We start from the raw sequence: 18,907 nt of genomic DNA, 5'->3' as shown, positions 1-18,907 counted from the left end.
AATACCTGATTGACAACAAACTACTTACCAATAGCCTAAATGGACTCAGATCTGGACGCTCGGTCGGGACAAATCTTATTGGCACTTATGAATATGTCACCGAACTGCTAGACCAGGGTATCCCAGCAGATATGATTTTATTAGACTTTACAAAGGCTTTTGACAAAGTTTGCCATTGTCGTTTGAAGGCTACTTTTAGCTACCGGGATACATTGGAGGTTGTTGAATGGGTGATGCAGTTCCTCTCAGGAAAAAAGCAGAGAGTTAGTGTTTGGGGATAACGGGCAAGAGTTTTTCTCAGAAGTTGCTGGAGTTGATAGTGGCGTGCCCCAGGGAACGATCTTGGGCCCAACACTTTTCAATATTTACACTAATGATGCTCCACGGGCTGTAAGAAATAAGATGAGCCTATATGCCGATGATTCAAAGCTTATTGGGCCCTCGGAGTTGACAGCAACTAAAGCCACCATACCGGAAGACCTGGAATCAGTGTCCCTGTGGGCCTGTCAATGGAAGATTGAGTTTAACATCCAGAAGTGCAAGGCGGTATATTTTGGGAACAAGAACGAGAACTGACAGTACCATATGAGTGGGGGGGATGGCTCTAGACAATCGATTGGTTCCTCGGTAGCTGAAAGATATTTGGGAATAGTCGTCGACGAAGAATTAAAATTCAACAAACACACACATACAGCGGTTGCCAAAGCATCTCAGACCCTCGGAATAATTAAGCGTACAGTACGTAGCAGATTATCTAAAGTCATGACAAAACTGTACAAGGGTCTCGTGCGACCATTGCTGGAGTTCGGGATGTGTGTTGCCACGCCTCTGAATAAGAGTGACCAACAGAAAATAGAGTCTGTTCAAAGGCGCGCAACCAAAGCTGTTGATGGATGCAAGAACCTCAACTATCCATCTCGCCCGAACAAACTACAGCTCCCAACACTCGTCTACAGACTGCGGAGAGACGATGTCATTACGGCTTACAAGCTACTGCATGCCAATTCCTCTTCTCAGAGTACTTTACAACTTGACGAATCATTCAGGACAAGAGGGCATAGCAAGAAGCTGCTCAGGAAGAGAGCTCACAGCAGACTCCATAACCACTACCTCTTCAATAGAGTGGTGGGCCCCTGGAACAGTCTTCCAAATGCAGCTGTCACCACTCCCTCTGTCAATACATTCAAGATCGCCATTGATAAGAATTGGTCCACCAAACCATGGAAAACAGAGTGGGACGCCGCCGAACCAGTGACTCCCCATCGTCACTGACCAGCGACTCTACAGGATGTTTCCTTATTTCGCTGGACAATGCGATTTAAGGTCATTTAAGGTAATCTCTTTGATAAGTTCCTGCCCTATACTAGGCTATACTATAGGCCTAAGCTATGCAATGTTCAAACTGGTGAAAACTTTCTCTACTCTACTTCTACAAAAGCAATCCTTGACTCAAAATTGTTGCAACACTTTCTTGACTCTAAAAAAAGCTACAGGTGTGCTTAAAATCAAGTTCTAGCACTGAAAAGCCATAAAATAAAGTGAAGGTAGGAACATAATTTTGGCCATGAATTTTTGTGTAAGGACTTAATTCACCTAAAGAAACAGGTTTTAGAATAAATTCAAATAAGAAACTAACCAAATAATTTTCTATAAAATTTTGCTTAAAATCAAATCTCTAACAAGTAGCCTAGCCAAATAGCATTTTGCTTAAAGTCAAATCTTCTGCCATATAGAACAATGATGAGAGAACTTTGCTGATCAACTCATCAATGTTCTCAGACCACTGATCAGAGCAGAATGATGAAAGACGTTTGCACAAAAACGACAAAAGATGTAAGATCTTACTTCAAAGATTTCACTTTTAAGCGTTTTCTGACCAAAGATGAAAGACCTTAGCACATTGACGAGTGAAAAAACGGCCCTATTGAAGGAAGACCCAAGTGACCGAGAAGTCGAGAGTGGTCTTTAATTCGTTCATCATCATCATCATCACGAAAGCATGAGGAGTTTAATGGTAAAAAAAAAAAATTAAGTTTATAGGTGGTATAGTACAGTAATTAGAATAGTTTAAATGTCAAAAAGTTTTCAAAATGATTAAAATGTCCGACTACCGGGTGTCTTACCTTAGCTGATTTGGGGAACCAATTTCAGCAAGGGTGTATTCCATGTCAAGTAGCCTAATTATAATTAAAGATGATAAGAGGTGGGGCTTAGTGATGGTTTTTGGTGATTAATCATCATTAATTACATTCTAGACAAGGAATATAGGCTACTAAGGCTTTAGAGCCTTAGGCATGTAATTAATTGTATTTAATGATTAAGTCTTTTTTTATGCTCTTTACAAATATAGGCTAATAATCACTTCTATTGGAAATTCAAATTTAAGCCCGGTTTGAATTCTTGAAAATGACAAAAATATAAAAACCTAACCTAGGTACCTCCCCCCCCCCCGCAAAAAACAACAAACAAAACTAACACTTTAATTATTGTATATGCAATTAAAACCACACTATACATTGTATTTCTCTACAATGGTGTCTTGCATCATCCCATCAAAATGGGTTTTTCATTTAGTCTTCAGTTTGAGATGTATAAAAGAATGGGTAGCCTATATTGAAAGAGTAGGCTACCTGCAAAATTTATTGTTACAATTTTCATTTATCCAACTTAATTGTGGAAAGTCAGTGCTTGGGATTAAAAAAAAAGATTTATTATGAAACAGTACATTTAAAACCAATGTTTAAGCCTTTTTACACCCTATATATTTTTATATTTTTGTAATTTTCAAGAGCTCAAAAAGGGCTTAAATTTGAACTTTGATAGAAGTGATTATTATATTTGTAAAGAGCATAAAAAAGGCACCAAGTGATATACTCACTTTATTCATAAGTCAATAATATGATTTGTGAAAAATTCACCAAAACTTTCATACAGGTTAAAGTATGCCCCTGGAAGGTATTTTGAAGTACTTACCTCTACTCTTTCTCCCTCTAGAGGGTCCTGAAATTTGCCTACATGACAGGTTGACTACTTATTGAAATTTTAGCCAAACAACATTTTACCTTAATTGTCATTTATCAGTTTCTTTTTCTCAGGCTTTAGTTATGAAAATGCAATTCTTGTTATTTGAGTAAAATTTTAAGCCATATCAAAGTTTTTTTTTCCAAATTTTGGAAATGCATTTGCATATCTTTAAAACCTTGTAAATTAGGATTGAGCAAAGTTGTGAAGCTGAAAATAATTGTGTTGTATGTCACATAAGCAGAAATCCTAGCTAACACATTTTGCAAGGGGAAAACCCTTTTCTTCACTTCTTTCACTGTTGCACAATTTTTGTGCAAATTTCTAGAAAATAAACATGGATTCAACTGCATTTTTGTGTTTTCAAATAATCCATCTATCTAGTTAAACATCATCAGTGCCATCTAATTATTTATCACAAAAACATGTATATATACAAATAGTGATAAAATGGGTAGGGTTAGATGGCATTTGGGCATTTGTTTATAAATACTTTTCAAGACTCAGAGAATAGACACAAATAGTTAAAAATGTAATAGAAATACTGGAAACACTTGATTATTCTGCATATTATGAAGTAAGAATTGTTTCCTTAACATGTTTCCCTGTGTATGGCTGGTCTCCTAGACTTACACCAATCCTGAATCCAAATATAACATTCATTTCCATCATAGTTTTTTTTTTCAAGTAGGCCCTACTTTAACTTACATGATAACTTACAGGAACAGTGCCTCTTACTAGGATATCATATCCTATTTAGACTTTCTTATTTCTCTTTTAGAAATGCCAATTTGTTAAGGAGCAATTTGGTAAAGACTAATAGAAATATACTACAATGGAAAAATGCTAAAAGCATATAAAAGACCAAAAATCTTCATGGTGGTAAAAATACAAAAAGCATTAAAATAGTTATTTTACTTTTATTTTTAGAGAGCTGAAGAAATCTTGAGTCTAGGCCACCCCTCCCAATACTTTTGCTTGCCTTTGAATCCCTTCAACTCCCTAAAAAGCCCAGTTTATGGAATCTAGAAGGACATATACATTTGATCTTGGATAATAATTTAATGATGGCAGTTCTATGTTTATAACTAATCAGATATTTAAAATTCTTCAGCTTTGTTATCATAGTCTTCATAAATGTCCCTTGCTTGAACTCTAGGGGCTGGTGTATTCAATTGTTTCTGTTTCATTGCATGAATAATGCATGCATTCTATTGCATGAATGATGAAAATGGTCTCCTCATTTGAAATTTTGCAGAAATAGAAAATATAAAATATGCTGCTATTATGTCTTGATGCCTGATGGTTTAGAGTGTTGCTTGAAGCTTCTCTACAGCCTTTTATTGTTCTATGTATAAATTGAAGAATCTTGATGCTACAACTACTACTAGCAACATACTGCAGCATCAAGCTGCCTAAGGCCAACACTGTAATGCATGATCCTTCTTCATTCTGAATTATTTAAACCTTCATGTCTACACCATACTAAGAAGTTCCCATTTCCCTTAAGTCTTTCCTTATAGCATCCACCAACCCTATTTTGGGACAACCCATGTTTTGTTTAGCCAAAAAAGGTTGGCCAACAAGGATAATCTGTCAGCCTTTATCTGCAGAACATGTCCTAGCCTACTCAAGCTTTTTCTCATTATAGGTCTAGATTTAGGATTGAACCAAATTTTACATACAGCTTACTGTTTGAGATATGGTCCGTCCATTGGTTACCTACAACAATCTGTAGGCAATTTTTCTGGAAAACAGCTAAAAATTCCTCCTCTTTTTTTTGGGAGTGCCCATGCTTCAGTATCACACAACCACCATCATTGCTGTAGCTTCTCTATTCTAATCTTGGTTTGGAAACTCATCTTCCTATTCTTCCAAACTTGTTTTAACTGTATAAACCACCTTGGTCCTTGCCTATTATACTTTTAACATATATACTGCACCCACAATCTTTACTCAAAGTACTAACTACATAAGTTAAGCTGTCCACTTGATTGATCTTCTTGTTACCCAATATCACCTCTTCAAATTCACTTATTCCTAGTCTGAGCAACTTAGTCTTCTTGACCTTAATTTTCAAACCTACTCTTGCACCCTGTGCATGCAAAACCTCTAAAATTTCCTTCTTTTTGCCATCATTTTCATCTAGAAAACTTAAATAACTTAAGTATAGGAGTTATTTACTTCCTGACTGGATTTTGTATTTTCCCATTGCCTTTGCTGTTCTCTGTTGGACAAAGCACATCAAAGTGATCCATATAAGTGGGGATAGAACATAACCTTGCTTAACTCCTTATTTAATAAAAAGCCAGCAACTAAGCTCATTTCCTACCTTAACCATAGCAATGTTATAAATGTACAAAGCTATAATTGCTTTAATGTATTTGCCTGGTATCATAGGCAGTGCGCTAGCACTGCCTAAGTAAAGAAAAATGTTGGCACAATGTGTTTTTTTTTGGGTTTTTTTTCTCCATACCTGGGCACTTCATATCAAAGGAGTTGTCATAGAAACTTCGAAAAGGGCTCATTTGATTGGAAATTGAAGTGGCTAGTGCCCTTTTTAATATTCAAAAGGGATTGGAGGGCAACTAGCCCCCCCCCCTGCCCATCATTCCCCCAAACACATACAATCAAAATTTTGAGATAGCCATTTTGTTTTTGATTTCCAGATAGAAAATATGTTTTTGGCCTTTATTATTTTTTTCGTTTAGAGCAGGGCACTTCATATGGAAGGGGTCATTATAGAGACTTCAAAAGCAGCTCATTCAATTGGAAATCAAGAGTTCTAGTGCCCTTTTTAATAGTAGAAAGTGATTGGAGGACATCTAGTCCCCTCTTCCCATGCTCATCATTCCCCCAAACAATTCCAATCAAAATTTCAAGATAGCCATTTTGTTCAGCATAGTTGATTTCCAGACCAAAAATGTATTTTTGAGGAGGACACTCCCCCACAACCCTCAGGGCAAGGGTTTCAAGTTATACCCTGGGGGCATATAAGGTTTTTATAGAAGGCGTTGTTGTAGAAACTTCAAAACAGGCTCATTCGATTAGAAATTTGAAGGGCTAGTAACCTTTTTCATAGTCGAAAGTGATTGGAGGGCAACTAGCCCCACCCCCCATGCGCATCATTCCCCTAAACACATCCAATCAAAATTTTGAGATAGCCATTTTGTTCAGTGTAGTTGATTTCCTTACAGCAAATATGTTTTTGGAAAGGATATTCCTCCACAACCCTCAGGGCAAGGGTTATAAGTCTTGCCCTGGTGGCATATAAGGTTTTTATAGAAGGCATTGTCATAGAAACTTCAAAAAAGGCTCATTCGATTGGAAATTCAAAGGGCTAGTGTCCGTTTTAATAGTCAAAAGTGATTGGAGGGCAACTAGCCACCCTGCCCATCGTTCCCCCCATAACATCCAATCAAAATTTTGAGATACCCATTTTGTTCAGCATAGTTGATTTCCAGATAGAAAATATGTTTTTGAGGAGGACAATCCCCCACAACCCTCGGGGCAAGGGTTTTAAGTTATGCCCTGAGTGCATATAGGAACAATGTTGGCAAAATGTACTATGTATTTTTTTTTCCTTTAGAGAAGGGCACTTTATATGATAGGGGTTGTTGTAGAAACTTCAAAAGGGGCTCCTTCGACTGAAAATCGAGAGTTCTAGGGCCCTTTTTAATAGTCAAAAGTGATTGGAGGGTAACTAGCCCCCCATGCCCATCATTCCCCCAAACACATCCAATCAGAATATTGTGATAGCCATTTTGTTCTGCATAGTTGATTTAAAAATAGAAAATATGTTTTTGAGAAGAACACTCCCCCACAACCCTCAGGGCAAGGGTTTTAAGTTGTGCCCTGGGGGTAGATATGGTTTTTATAGAAGGCGTTGTCATAGAAACTTCAAAAAAGGTTCATTCAATTGGAAATTCAAAGGGCTTGTACCCTTTTTAATAGTCAAAAGTGATTGGAGGGCAACTAGCCCCCCCCCCCACGCCAGCACAGCTCCCCATGCGTGCAAAGGCCAGAACAAAATTTGCACTTTACTGAAAAAATACAAATGAATGTGCATTGTCAGTTTATTATACATATACTGATATTTAGTAATCAAAATGTTTATATTATTTGATTTATTAGAGTTACAAAAGTAAAAACATGTATGTTTTTTCAGTAAAGTGAAATTTTGTTCTGCCCCAGGGAAGACATAGGGGTTTTGCGCCCAACTTATGTTAATTTCTGCTTGTTTTGAGTTTGACTCGGTTAATTATTGTAATTTCTGTTCGTTTTTTCTGTAATTTCTGTTGGTTATTTGATTTTATTTTTGCTAATTTCTGTTTAATGGAGTTCTTTATTATTCTTTGAAAAACTTGTTTTGTGGAAAAAGTTTTTTAAATTAATACAAATAAAGGATAGGACCTTTGCTATAGCTCTCCTATTAGCTGAATCAAATGCTTGTTCATAATCTATATTACCAAGGTCTAGAGGTGTTTGATGCCCAAGGTGCTTCTCAATTATTTGTCTAAGAGTGAAAATTTGGTCAACACTTCCTCAACCCCTCTTAAAACCACACTGTTCTTCTCTTGAAACTTTATCTTGAGCATCTCTAAGTCTGAAAGTTATTGTCATACTAAGTAATTGGCTTCCTACAGAAACCAAGCTAATGACTATAATTACAACACTCACTCTTATTACCTATCTTATGGAGGGGTTTAATTAGATTTTTCCTAAAGTTGCTAGGTACTTCCCCCTTCTTAAAAATCATATTCATAATCTTCAGTAACTTATCTCTAAGCTCACAACCACCATATATAAAAAAGTCATTTACCAAACTATCAGCATCTGGGACCTTATCATTTTTTATTCCTTTTAATACTACCACTAGTTCTTTCTTCATATCCAAAGTGAATTCATTCTAAGACCACACTGGCTATACATGACATATGAAAACTAAGAGAGGAAAGAAAATAATAAAAGAAAAAAATAATTTAAAAAAGGTGAGAACACAAGGATTTTGTCAGCCAGTGGCAAAACATGAAGACAAAGAACACAGCAAATATTTTAACAAGGGCCTCAGCCAAGTGGTCCTCAGTGCTAAAAGAAAAAAAACAACAAAAATCTAACCTTTCAAAGTTTACCCAACAACAACAGAACAGACACTAAATAAAAACCAGGTAGGAATCAATGAAAAAAAAATTGGCCAAGATGATTGAGCAAGAATCTTTTGTTTTGCAATAGTTTTAGCTGGTCTACAGTTTCAGTTTTTATTAGATTTGCAAATAGGTTCTCTTAAGTTAGACTGGGCAAAAATATTGATTGAGTCTTTTAAAATTAAGTTGTTTAACTTTTATTTGAAATTCCTACACATCTGTTTTTTTTTGAGAAGGCAACAGTAATGTCTACTGTAAATGGCCTATCATAATCTTTTAAAGAGGTTATTGAGATAAAAAAAAGTACATAAACAGAAGTTTGGCTATAAATAGAGACACTGGAAATTATTTCACTAAGCCCAATTTATAACAATTTAATAAGGTTTTTTATAGAAATCGTTGTCATGGACCTTCAAAACGGGCTTGTTCAATTGGAAATTTAAAGGGATAGTGCCTTTTTTAATAGTCAGAATTGATTGGAGGGCAACTAATCCCCCTCTCACGCCTACCATTACCTCAAACAAATTCAATCAAAATTTTGAGATAGCAATTCTCTTTAACATAGTTGAAATTTCTTTAAATTAGGTATCTGAGGATGACCCCCCAGCCCTCAGGGCAAGGGCTGTAAGTTATGTCTTGGGGGCATAAGAGCTTTTTATTGAAAGTGTTATTGTAGAAACTTCAAAAGGGCTCATTTGATTGGAAATTGAAAGGGCTAGTGCCTTTTTTAATAGTTGAAAGTAATTGGAGAGCAACTAACGCCCCCCACACTCCCTCCATTTCACCAAACATGTCCTATCAAAATTTTGAGATAGCCATTTTGTTTAACATAGCTGAAAGTTCTGGAAATTAGGTCTTGGAGGATGAAAACCCCCTCACAGCCCTCAGGGAAGGGTTGTAATTTATGCTGTGGAGACAGATAAGGTGTTTATAAATCAAATTAATTTATTTAACATAAAAAAATACAAACAAATTTACAGCAGCCATCTACAAAAACCCGAAGGTTTGTTTACGATGGCTGTAATTCCATTATTATAAAGCTCTGCAACTACTACATTAAAAAAAAAAAAAAAAAAAAAAAAAAAAAAAAATCCACAAAACAACTATCTCCTTGCAGGGAATAATCAGCATTTGAATTAAATCATCATAAAGAACATCTCCTACTGTAAAAGGATTACTCTCTAAAAATTGCGAGTGAGAAATATCACCCATCATCTTTACAACATCTACTCAAAAAAAAAAAAAGATTAGCAACAACACAGGTAAGACAAAAAATGAGATACTTCTAACTAAATTAACTATGACAAAATCAGTTAATATAAGCTAGACTATAGAGCTGACACGGTACACTTTGGCTGGGTAATTTTGTGAAAATGCAATCTTTGTTTGTCCAAACATATGAAAATACTAAACATTTTTCACATTCAACTTTCTAATCATTCAATTTATACCCAAAAGGTAATGCTTCAATCTACTCTTCAGCTGGCTTACATGATCAGCTTGTCTAATAGCATCCAGGAGGGAATTCCACACACCAGTCCCGCAAAACAAGCCAAAAATGCAGCATGTTCAGTATTCTGGAGCTCAGATGCAAGGTCATCTGCATTTATAGTCTCATAACAGTGATAAGATGAATTAGCTTTAAAAATTTCCCAAAATACCTCTGGTAAACACTTATTCAAACATTAATAATTAAAAATTGCTAACTGGTAATCCCATAACTGATAAATACTGAAAATTTGCAAACTTGTAAAGCAATTCAATGTGCTATTTTCATCATGAATATAATTACCTAAAATACAAACTATTTTATTCTGTTAAATTTGGACCTTTCTAAAACTTGAAATAAAACTACTAGTCCATAGCATGCAACCATACAATAAATAAGGGCTAACACTAGCACTTGCCAGAATGAACCTTGTTGCTTCCATTGTGGATCTCATGAGCATACTGGATTTAGCTTTCGCTGCAAACAGTTAACCGAAAAATTTGCAAAGAATAAAAAATGATTAGTGCAGAGATTATATCTCTGAATCTGAATGGTTTTGGTGATAAACAACATGTATTGCAGTCTATGCTGCGCGATCTGGATATTTTGTGTCTGCAAGAGCATCATCTTCTGGACCACTCTACTAGTCTTCTTTCGAGCCTGTCACAGCAGTTTAAGTCTTTTATATCTCCAGCTACACCTACAGGTGGACGCCCATCTGGAGGCGTTTGCATTTTGGTTCGAGAGAATATTCCAGTTTCAGTGTTTCCCGTTAATCGTTATTTTGTTGCTGTTCGAATCCCAGGGATTATTGTTTTTTCGTGCTATTTACCAACAAATTATCATACTATTGATTCGGATTTTGATTTCAATTTTGCATGTTTATAATTATCGCGAAGTGGGGCGAAAGTTCCATCAGATTTCCAGTGGCTTATTTGCGGGGATTTTAACTGCAACATTGCTATCTCTGATGTCCGCTCCTTCGCTCTTTTATCTTTGTTTTCGGTTTTTACTATAGTTTCAAAAGATGCGGATTTTACGTATGTCCATAATTCTGGTTCTTGCTATAATCTAGACCATGTGCTGGTCTCAAATGCAGCGTTATTACCACAGCCTGTTCATGTTGGGTTGGATATGCCTCTTAGTGACCATTTTTACCTTTCTTTTCATTTAAATATTCAAATTCCATCTTTTAAAATTATCCATCGTTCTAGTCAAATTGTAAATCAAATGATCTGGGATCGGGAAAAAATGTGCAAATATCATGAAGAATCAGATGCACTTTTAGCTAAAATAATTGTAAATTATTCTAAGGATGTTGATCAAATTGATATTGACCTATTTTACCTTGAAATTGTTCATAATTTAAAAGTCGGGGCTAATAAATTATTTAGAACTGATTCTTTCCGTCGTGGATCTCGTGTTTTAGGTTGGAACCTTAACCCGATTTTAAAGCAAAGCCAAAGGAATGCATCTCAAGCTTGTTACCTTTGGAATTGCGCGGGAAAACCGTGATCTGGACCATTTTATGATGGTATGAAATTAACTAAACGCGTTTTTCGGGCTGAGTTGCGTTTGCATAATGAAATTATAAAAGATGAAATTGGTTCAAGGATTACTAGTGATAAGAATGAGCTTTGGAGTTTGGTTAATTCTAGACGTCGTAATAACAATTGTTCACCAGATTCTAATAGTTCTCTGAAACTAGATGATTGGATAACTCATTATAATCAAGTTTTTTCATCCGGTGATGCGGCAGTTGAATCACGGCTTGACTCTTTATTATCGGAAGAAATTTCAAAGCCCCGCCCAAATAGTAAAATATCTGTTTCTGTTGATGATGTAACGGTAGCAATTAAAGCTCTAAAAAGTAAGCATTCTATTGATCATGATGGTATACATTCAAACCATATAAAATGGGCATCCCCCAAAGCAATCCTTCTCCTCGCTACTCTTTTTACTACTATTCTTTCTTCTGGAGTTCTTCCAACTAGCTTTTCTCGTACTACCACTTCACCCCTTTCAAAAAAATGACGGAATACGAATCGATGTTCTGATTACAGGCCGATTGCTGTCTCGTGCCAGATTAGCAAAGTTTTTGAGTCAGTTTTATTAAAGTATTTGGAGTCTTGTAACCAAGGCCTGAATAAAATTGATTTCCGTAAGGATCTAAGCATGGATGTTGCTCATACCCTCCTTTCAAGAATAATATCCTTTTGTAAGCAATGGGATAGAGTTTATACACTTGCGTTAGATTTTGCGGCGGCGTATGATTCAATTATCCATTCTTGGGCTATGACTGCCCTTCTGAAGAATAATGTCCCACTACCAGTATTTTTGGTTTTAAAAAAGTGTTATGGCTCATCTCGTATTCGTATTAAGTGGAAGAATCAGTTTAGTGATTATAATGTTAAGTTATGTAGGGGGCTGAGACAAGGAAGCATTATTTCTCCTTTGATTTTCAATATTACTGTTTTGGGGCTATTTGATCAAATTCAGTTGACTTTTATTTATGGTAAAGGTTATGTTCTGTCGTGGATTGCTTACGCAGATGATTTACTCCTTTTGAGTCGATCGCTTCACTCACTTCAACAAAATGTAGATTTTTTAGCAAAGGTTTTTAGTGAGCATGGACTTCGTTTTCGCCCTGAAAAGAGTCAGTTTTTAATTCTTGGTCCTAAGGCTAATGATCTCGTTAATTCAGAAATTTCTGTCCGTATTTATGATAGTATTTAAAACCTTTGGAATCTTTTTTATATCTTGGTGTACCTTATGGACCAACTTTAGCTCTATGCCGTGCTTCTGTTTCTAAAGCAGTTAAAAGTAGAATAGCGTCTAGTTTCGGGGCAGTAATTTGTCTTCGTGATCTTCTTTCTCGGAAATCACTGGCTCGGGTATATAATACAGTCGCTTTGCCTCAAATTTTAGTTTTTTCATCGCTTCTCCCGTTTCTTAGAATTAGTAATATTGTGCATGTAAAAACCCCTTTTTTTAATTTTGCTAAGTTCCTTTGCTGCTTTTCTAAATCTGAATCAAATACTTTTTTAATGATTTCATATAAAATAAAAAACACAGTTGATGTTTTGGAGAAAAAGCAAAATAAATTTTTATCCAAATTAAATGTTTTTTCTCATAATTTATATAGAGCTGCGCACGAAGCTTAATTTATTTTATTTGATTTAATTTTTGAATGAAGTGTTAATTTATTATCTATTGAATGAAGTGTTAATTTGTGTGGTAATTGTGATTGAAGGCCTTTGCATATTTGTTGTTATATAGTTTAAAATAATTTTATGGCCTGTTGATTAGCGGTTATTATTTTTATTTATTTCTTTTTTACTCTTCGTATTCGGAGGAAATAAAAAGTTTGAATTGAATTGAATTGAAAAGTTAATCATTTGATGGTAGTTGAGTTTTCAGTCTTCTTATCACACTCAACCCTTTTAAAATCTTAACTGCCACAAGATGGCAATGTCATTTCCAACTTAAATTAAAATCAAGACTAAAGCCCAAGTATTTAACACCATTTACATGCTTTAAAAATTCACCATCAAAAACAATTTTATTATCTAAAACACATGAAACTTCATTTCTACAAAATGTCATGAAATTTGTTTTTGAAATATTCACTACCAAATAACTAGAATTTGTAAAACTTCTCAATTCAGTGAAGGCCTTATTTGTCTTCTCAATTAACTGGTTCAGACAAGTAGCTGTAATCGTAAACATCATGTCATCAGCAAAAGATGTTATCAGTGCATCTGATATATAAAAACACTTTGTATCAACGTAAATTATATAAAGAAGTGGACCAAGCACGGAACCCTGAGGCACACCAGAATTAATGATAAAAGTTTTTGAAATATAATTTTAAATAGAGACTCGAATGATGCGCTGGTTAAGATATGATTCAAACCATTTCAGAATAACCCCTTGGATCCCTAAACAGCTTAGCCTACGCAACAAATTTTTATGAACCACCTATATATACTATATATAGTCTATATATACTGAAAGTACCAGCACACTTTTTTTTTAGCACTATTAAAGAAATCTGTTAGGTGCTGGACTGCATGAATTGCAGAGTGGTTTTTCCTGAATCCAAATTAGGTATCACTAAGAAAACCGTAAGTAGAAAGATAGTTATAAAGTCGTTGGTGCATCACTTGTTCATACAGCTTAGCAAATAGGGGCAATATTGAAATCGGCCTCCAATTAGACGGATCAGTCGTTGAACCCACTTCGTGAATCGGAGTAACCTCAGCCTCTGTGAGCCGATTATGAAATTCACCTTTTTTCAAAGAAAGGTTGATCAAATAAACAATACAAGGCAACAAATATACCATAACATGCTTGAACGTTTTCAGATTAATTCCATCATTCCCTGAAGAACTTGATTTTACCAATCCTATATATATACCTTTGCTGCAGTTGGAGAGCACAAATGAGAGTTAGATCTTTGAGGACATTACATGGGGAGATATGGATTAATCTTAGCGCCTCTTACACTGTAACGTTTGGCGACTTTTTTAAAACAGCAGAAAATTCCAAAGAAAATTGGTTATGTGATACATTAATCAGGATTTTTTATATTCAAGCATTATGTTAAGGCAAAGTCCAGTCTGCGTAGAGTAAGCCTTGGTTAGTTTTGGGAAATCTTGGCAGTTTAATTAGGCTACTTTACTTTGAAGCTGGTAGGACTACAGGAGACAGAACACTGATTTCTATATCCTTCCCTACACTTTTAATGCATCTGAATACACAAGTATAAGGAAGTTTTGGGGTATATAAATTCTTCAAACACAAGATGGCATTATTAATTTTCTTTTCAACACTAGCACAAGTTTGCACTCTAATAAATTTCCGATGGCCTTTAATTAACTCTCACCAGCCATTTAAAATTTCAGGCTTGCATTGTCACATTTAAATAAATGCTCCTTTGAAACCCCTGGCTATGAATATCTTCTTTTTTTTATCCGCAGTTTTTCGCATACATTCCATATCCAATGAAATACAGCCATTTCCCCTCAATCTTCAAAATTGGAAAAAGCTGCATTAGGGACCAGGCCTAAGTCTCCCCCCTCGATAGCATGATGGACAAGAGATTGAGTAAATATTCAAAAACAAAAGTTCCAAGTACGAGCTTCTTTCAGACAAAAGTTGTGTAGTGACAAGGCCAACACCCCCTCCCCACATCATTGTAGATATCTACAAAATATGATAACACAGTGGACAAAAACTTAGCAAATATTTATTTTCAAATGCTGTATAATTTCAAAAGTAAAATACGTCAAACTTAAATATAGCACAAAAGAATACACAGAGGGAAAGAACCTTTGATTACAAACTTGACTAACACATTTAAAGGGATTACTTATAGCTTTCTTTTTGAATAACCTTCCCCCTCCTTTCCACGTCAAGGTTGAGTTTTCATTTCCTTTTGCGGTTATTCTAGTGGCTCTACTAGATTTACTAGCCTAAACGTTTTTAACCACTTAATACCTTCTCCTCCATCTCCCCTTCAAGGGGATATTTTACTGAAATTTTCACCGGAATTATATATATTTGAGTTCTCATTAAATTTTGAACTATGATTTTTTTTAGCGGTTATTTCTGTCATATTTAAAAAAAGTTTCCAAGGTCGCAAGGCGTTACAAATTTTCAACAAAGATGAAATACACGAGTCACCAATTAATCATTTCTTTTTTTTGAATGACGTGACGATTAAAAGATAACATTAAAAATCACAGGAACGGGAAGCGGCAACGATAATTACTTACAGTATATCAAAAAAATAAAAATAAATAATAAGTGACTATGAGCAGTGGGTCTCTTATTGATATTCCGGCGCTTTTGACAAAAATTCCCTTTTATGTTAACTTAAAACTAAAAAAGTGAAAGTTCAACGTCACCAATTCATCACTTTTTAAAAAAACAGTGGGGTCAATTCACGAGAGTTTGGTGTGGAGATATACTTTTCAAAATATAAAAGGGGAGAAGGGGGGATTCATCGTTTTTTCCAATATTTTTAATAAAAATACCAAACGGGCAAATTCAATGAAAAAAGGTCTTTTCTTCAAAATCTAGAAGAGGTGAAAAACCTAGGGGGGCAGATGCCACCTTCGCAACTGACGCCACTGCGAAAAGTCTCCCGATTCAAAACATAAATTTAAAGAAGGCAAGGAATGGAAATGGCAACATCGACTTCTTATATTAAATCGGACAAAAATATAAGTATAAGACAATGATTGCAGTCAGTCAGTAATTGGTATTTTGGCACTTACAAGTAAATTCCCTCTAATGTCAACTCTAAAATAAAGACTGTGAAATACAACATGTAGTCGCTTAACTCATTAACTTAGCCCTATCCTGATTAAATGGCATTAGTACGGCCATCTGGTTAACTCAAGTTTTCGGATATAATCTGCATGTTGACGTAAACGTGTGATGTAGCTGCTACATATAACACCATTGTCGCTAACTTGGGCATGGTATTCACGGCAGAGGATTCTAGTACCGACTGTTTCCCCACTAAGGCATGAAAATGACCTGGCTATGATATAGATTCTTTTAGTCTTACCCAACGAACTACTGTTCCCCTAAGAGATTTCCCCATGTTAAATAGGATTTCTTAATGTGAGGAACTTGGTCTTTTATCTTTTGAAGGAGGTAGGATATTTTTTTTCATGGATGTGTATTCTATTTTCCAGACTGAAAACATACAATCCTCTGGGATGTTCATTGTTTTTGCAACTTATCGATCTAATATATTTAGCAACTTTTGCAACTTATCAATCTTTAAGAATTTTTTTGATAGTGCAATTACTGATATGTCTTTATTTTGCGACTTAAAATTTTCGATAGGATTGCTTTCAGTAATTTTCTAAGCCTTTTTGCCTTACAATTCATGCTAATATTAAAATGATTGAAGTATTTATGATAATTTCTGGAGCCTTAGTATTTTTCATTTTTTCAAATGAACTCTGATTTATAAGGGTCATTATAAGGTAAGTACCAGTCATTGGCCTTTTTAAGAAAATCATCTTATTTTTCTTTTCAGATATTATCAATTGTTCCAAAGAACAAAAAGGAAGAAGTTCAAAAGCTCATAGAATATTCTTTAGAGAGAGACAGAGAGATTCAGGATGGGAAAGGCCCGAGCTTTGTCAAAGACATACTGGAGAAAACTGAGGATAATATTTTTATTTATTCGACAAATAGAAATCTTCTTCCTCAATGGTTTTCCACTGCTTATAGGAATAGGAACCTCCCATCGTGGATGCTGCTTATTCCCTGTAACTATGAATTTATTCACCTAGCTCAGGTAGAGAAAGAAAATAGGCCTTATAGCCTGTTTAGTCCGATTGACATATTCAGAGCAATTCCAGCAATTGTACTAAGTGTTGATTATCCTGATATATCATGGTTAAGCAGCGGCAGTGCAGAAGCGGTAGGAATTGAACTTAGTGTACGGGTTGGTGACAAGTTGAAGCATCAGATTATTCGGTTTTATAACAATGAGAGCAAATGAGCTCCTCAATTAAGTGAAATCCCCAAATTATCTCCTCTTGTTCGACTTGACTTTTTCAAGGATGTCTTAAAGGTTGATGAAGCTGGTAGCGGCGTAGTTGATTTATTTCCAGAAAATATCAAAATATTTATTTGTTTGATAATTTTTTGGGTTCAAATTTCAAGTCCAACCTTGCAACAATTTCAAAGCCTAGTATTAATGGCATTGATGTTTGAAGCAGTTCCTTACCAAATAGGTTGGGTTCAAAGTGCCGAAACAACAGAATGGTCAAAAGAAAAATTCAAATCAAGTGATCGCAGTATTTCTCAACTTTGGTGCAATTTACGTACAGATGACTGTCTTGATACGAAAGAAAAGCTTCTAAGATTGCATCAATTAGATCTTTTTGAATCGATTGGCTATGATAAAGATACAGTGCACACGTTTACTCAGTTTCAAATGATTTTTTCGTTTGCAATCACTTTAAATCAGCTGCTTGAGCGTCCGTATCCTGAAACTAATATGATGACACATTACAATGGACTATTTCTCCATAACGCAGTGAATTTTACATCTAGGATGCCGGATTGGATGCAAGAAGTTAAAAATTCATGTTCAGTACACTCCTTACTAGAAAAGGTTTTTGACGCATTTTCTGTACTTACGGTGAACTTGAAAAATTTACCCAAAGAATACAAAAAACCAAAAACGGGTGAAGTACCCTGTTCAAGAAGCCCAAATGAATTTTGTATTATTCCTTGTGATTTTCGGCTTGACTGTGGCCACTCGTGCTCCAGATTTTGTCATCCTAACGTAAGTCATTCAATTTTAATTTGATTTCTAAAAGCTACTTTACTGCTAAGAGTGGAGATGGAGGGAGTAACGTATTGAAAAGCAGCAATTTACACCGTTTCTAAAAAAAAACTTTCAAACAGTAAATGGGCTAGGCGGTATGAACCAACAATTTGTTTTTTTCTCACTCAGTTTCAAACTTTTCAGCCTTGCCTTAGGATTATAACAAAAAGAAGTGAATTTAATAATTTAGAAGCGACTCTGAAAAAGTTAGGTCTGCTTATCCTGCCACAGGGACAAGCTATTTTGGCCTTACCTTAACTAAGCTAGCAATGTTTCTGTTATAGTGACCCCACTCAAGAAGTGAAATTAGGTTAATCCTAATGAAAAATACCAAAATATGATGAAAATGTAATATTTTAGAAACATATTTGGGCTATATATTTGCACATTAGGGGGGTGGATGGGCTAAAGTATAGTGGTCTGCATGCAAAATATGCCAGCTAGAAAGAAGTTCTAAAAGAAGACTCACCTTGCTCATTCACAGCAATCTCAGTTTTAGGCACAAAAAGTGATAGATAAGTAGGGAAGCGATCAGACAGATCAGTGAAAACAAGAATCATAATTATACTTATTATATAATTCTAGTGATTATTAATTATGATTGATAAATAATACAACTGCCGAAAGCAGCATTGTCTGAGTATATACCAAGGTACTACTTCTGGGACTTTACGTTCCTTCCGGTTCTTCTAGTAGGTAAACAGGTCATCACACTCTTTCAAGGAATATACATGTTTTTTTTATTATGACATTGATTTTTTGTGTGTCAGTTGATTAGAGAAAGTTCGCGGTTTGTACAATATAATAACTTGATTAGTCAGTTTTCTAAAAAAAAACTTGTCATACTACAATGTAATTAATTAAAAAAAAAAAAAACCGATATAATTG

At 35.1% G+C, this 18,907-nt stretch overlaps 1 pseudogene; it reads left to right on the top strand.

Moving 5' to 3' along the window:
- The first annotated feature begins 1,882 nt into the window (after positions 1 to 1,882).
- Positions 1,883 to 18,091, top strand: LOC148939897 (uncharacterized; annotated as a pseudogene).
- The last annotated feature ends 816 nt before the right edge of the window (positions 18,092 to 18,907 follow it).

This window comes from Artemia sp. Qi Xiang Cuo, chromosome 20 (genome assembly GCF_049724085.1).
Source record: "Artemia sp. Qi Xiang Cuo chromosome 20, ASM4972408v1, whole genome shotgun sequence".
Lineage (NCBI taxonomy): Eukaryota > Metazoa > Arthropoda > Branchiopoda > Anostraca > Artemiidae > Artemia > Artemia sp. Qi Xiang Cuo.
Note: the sequence above shows the minus strand (reverse complement) of the source record. Positions and strands in the feature narration are given on the sequence as shown.